Genomic DNA, 3,717 nt, shown 5'->3' with positions numbered 1-3,717 from the left:
CGTTGAGGTGATAGATTGTGATGCATGTAAAAGCTACGGTTACTATCATTCTGATTGCGTCCCAAGTTCAACTATAATTTCTTGTGACTGTGGTCGTGTCGCCCTTGTAGAACTGAAAGAAATAATATAGAACAGGTTAGGTATAGTTGACGGACACAAACATATTCCATGATCAATATGTCAACATGAATGAATCCCTATGGGTTTCTTTAGATTGCTTAGCTGTCAAATGTCTTTTTTCACATAATCAATAAATAAAGGTTCGAAAAAACTAAGTGCCCAGTATAGTAGATCAACCAACACCCAACATCCACTCATAGGTTTGTACTAGTTTTCAATGCTCCCGATGTTTGTGCATTTAAGCCCCCTTGTGCCTTTAAAGGTCCATTTTTAACCCACCATTCTGCCCACTGTTACCTCTATGACTTTGGATACTCAAACTATATGAGCAATAAGAACAAAAGGGTAACAAACCTCGCTGTTCAGGAAAACTGTTTGAACAGCATCCGTCTGTGTAACTTGTTCTCATGACAAGCTGTGGGGTCTGGTGGGGTCATCTTCCCATCCTTCATATGTTGTAATTCCTTGTGAGAGAAAAAAAGAAAATTGTGGAATTACTCCCAACTTTGGCTTTACAGTAATGGCATACATTTGAAACCATTAGTTGTAAGAAGATGTTTGGGATTGATATTGCATGTAGTGATATATCCAGTGAAAAACTATATCACCCAGCACACCATGTTTCTGTTTTGTTATAGGGCTGTACTGCTCAGGACAGAATGATGTTACATTCTTCATAAATCACGATGAGTCATTGACGGATTTGTCTCTTTCTTCTTTATGAAAAATATCACGGGTACTGGTCAGCCCCATGCAGTTGCAAAAGAAACAATTGTGTACTGAGGATACGTACCTTCCAAAGGGATTTTCTTTCAAACTTTTCATTTGAAACATCATAGCTTCTTCTCATATTTTGGCTAAAGATACCCCTTGGCGTTTAATTCAAAGGTAAGTAACAAATATCTTCGACTTCATCTTCGTGAGCACACGTGCGGTACTCAAGTTGGGCATTGAACAAACTATCTTATATAAGCCCTTCACAGATGTCACTACGCATGTGCGGCGAAAGAAATTCTAGGAAATATGTCAATGTACATAAAATAACAAAACTGAAATCATTTTTAATTTATATGTTTTGCTAACCAGACTACTGTAACTCATACACATGGTTCTAAGGCTGTGGCCCTCATTCAAAATTAAATTCTTGCTATACATTCAAGATAAACATGTTAACACTCAACATATAAAGAGGGGAATGTGGGCTCTGATATCTTTACTTACGCCCCTACACAATCAAATCCAATGACATATAACACAAAATTTCCTAAAGTGTAACTCCAGAAAATGTGACAAATTATATTTTGACAACAAATTCGTTTGCAATCAATGCTCACTATGATAGCATCCATAGAATTATTTGGTACGGCCCTATCCCTAGCATGCGGCTAAACATCTGCATCGCAGGTGTACCCCCCCCCCCCACCCATGACCTAGTGATTAATGAGTTAGCACGTGTTAAGCTACGCAGCTGGCCATGGGAAACAAAGGGAACAAAGACTTTTCCCCCAACAGCATGCTATCCTGTCTAGTAAGCGGGAGTATTCATTGCACAGTTTCTCTTTTTAATTGGTCTAACTTAGGGGTGTCTGTGGTAAAATTCCTTGTCATGTCAGCCAAGGAGATGGTCTGTCAGTTAGCTCTAGAATTTTGAAGAAACAGAACAGTCTAGCAAGCAGGCTAACCCTGGGTAGGTTCGTCGAGACAACTAGAACAATTAGAAACAACCACATAATAGTTTGGACAAGGATACGTAATATATGAAGCTGGAAAATGATGATCACTCACCTTTTGTGCTGTTCTGTGTCCGTCTGTCCCCAAGAAAACTCGGCCAAAGATTGCCTGAACGATGATAGACTAGACGCCTGATTACGTCTGCTCCCATCCAGTACGTCTGCTCCCATCACTGGAGGGTCTTTTGTGTTCACTCAAAAGTTCTCGAATGCTCTTCCCTATCTCTGTGCTCCGCCTTTGGGTTGATCTAACATGTAAATACCCAATAAGGTCCACCCTTCTCTCCTCCCACTTTTCCTCCCAACAAATAACGTCCAACCTACTTTCCACACAAATCCCCGCCCAGCTGTCTGTCCATCTGGTCATCAATCATTGCACGTTCTGTGGTAATTGATAACAGTACTAACACACAGCTATCTATATGTTGGTAACATTCTATGAATTTATTTGGAGACACGATTAGCTTTTACAATGTCTATAGCATCTGTATTCTTCCTGTTATCCTTTATTCATCAATATCCATGGAACAAATCTAGATAACACACAGCCACAGGAAAATATCATATACAGCAACTTTTCAAAAGAGTCACAAAAAGTAGGAAGTCTACGTTAGGTCCACGAACAATGGGACAAAATCTAATTTCCTTACAGCAAACTATTCCATGTGTTAGACGTTCTGTGCAGAAATTGTTCAGTTTTGAGCATCTAAATTTGTTCTGGGTTTCAGAGAGCGGATATTTTTCTGAAGATTTGGTCTGATAACAGTGATCTTGCATTGTGAGTAGTTTACATATTGACACTGATGGTTTGTTTTCATGACTCATGAAAATTCACTAAGTTTTCTGCTGGATCATGTCTTTCAAGTTTAACGGCACTAACGTTAGCATCTGCAGTAAACTGTAAAGAGTCTCTGGACCCGTTGGACCTGTCGCATCCAAGGGTGATCCTGGCCGCTCTGTTTTGTATCGCTTGAAACTTGAAGTTGTTTTATCCTTTTCTTAGATGTACCCAGCCGTACCAGCTTAAATCAGTGCCACCTTCTGTCTGCGTGGATTGGAAGTGATTTACTCACTCTCAGCTCACTTGACCATGCTGATATTGCACTTCTTTACTGCATAGCCTATTTGAGATTCTAAGATTTAGATTTATTGATGTAAAATTTGCGTCAACAATAACGTAACAGTGGGTACTAGTAAATGTTTTGTTAAACACTGTCCCCTAAGCATAGGATCCAGTTGTACAGGTGGTGGTGCGAGTGAAACGTTTCCACAGAACTCCCAGTTCTAAGCTTGTCAGTGGGCACCTGTTTACCACGTTCCCCCGAGCTCGGGTTCCAGTTGTACAGGTGGTGCGAGTGTTATGATTTACATGTAACAGACACAGATGTCCCCGAGGGCACGGTATACTGGAATGGGCTGTAATTTGCTCCAGATGTCCTGCAGCTGGTCTGGCAGTCTGTGCTTTGGGACTCTCAATGGGCTACTTAGGGTCACCATTGTGACATTGTCAATTGGCCATGAGGCGATTAATCCCCTAATAAACCAACATTTTATCCATATGAAAATGAATTCCACTTCGTCGTGGATTATTCTAGATATAATACGTTACGTCGTAAGTTATTCACTCGCTCTAGGAACAGTGGATCAGATTTTAAAGGACTAAGATGCTACAGACAGATTCGAATGCATTTCAATATAAATTATCTTCAGTGGCACAACGCAAAAATAGGCAAGTCTGGGAGTCAGCTTTGTTATCACCGTTATTGGAAGATATACTGACACTCATGATAATCCCCGCTGGATTGAAATTCGATATCGACATTTATGCTAGCATTTACGGTGATAGTAATTGACGGATATTCAGTCT

General features: G+C 40.2%; 1 protein-coding gene across 1 annotated transcript in view; it reads left to right on the top strand.

The window, feature by feature from the left end:
- Positions 1-3,717, top strand: part of LOC118422382 (phosphatidylinositol-binding clathrin assembly protein LAP-like) — a 73,440-nt gene that overhangs the window by 51,566 nt on the left and 18,157 nt on the right. The window lies entirely within an intron of this gene.

The sequence above is a fragment of the Branchiostoma floridae genome, chromosome 9, assembly GCF_000003815.2.
Source record: "Branchiostoma floridae strain S238N-H82 chromosome 9, Bfl_VNyyK, whole genome shotgun sequence".
NCBI lineage: Eukaryota > Metazoa > Chordata > Leptocardii > Amphioxiformes > Branchiostomatidae > Branchiostoma > Branchiostoma floridae.
The sequence above is the reverse complement of the archived record's forward strand: the minus strand, read 5'-3'. Positions and strand labels throughout refer to the sequence as shown.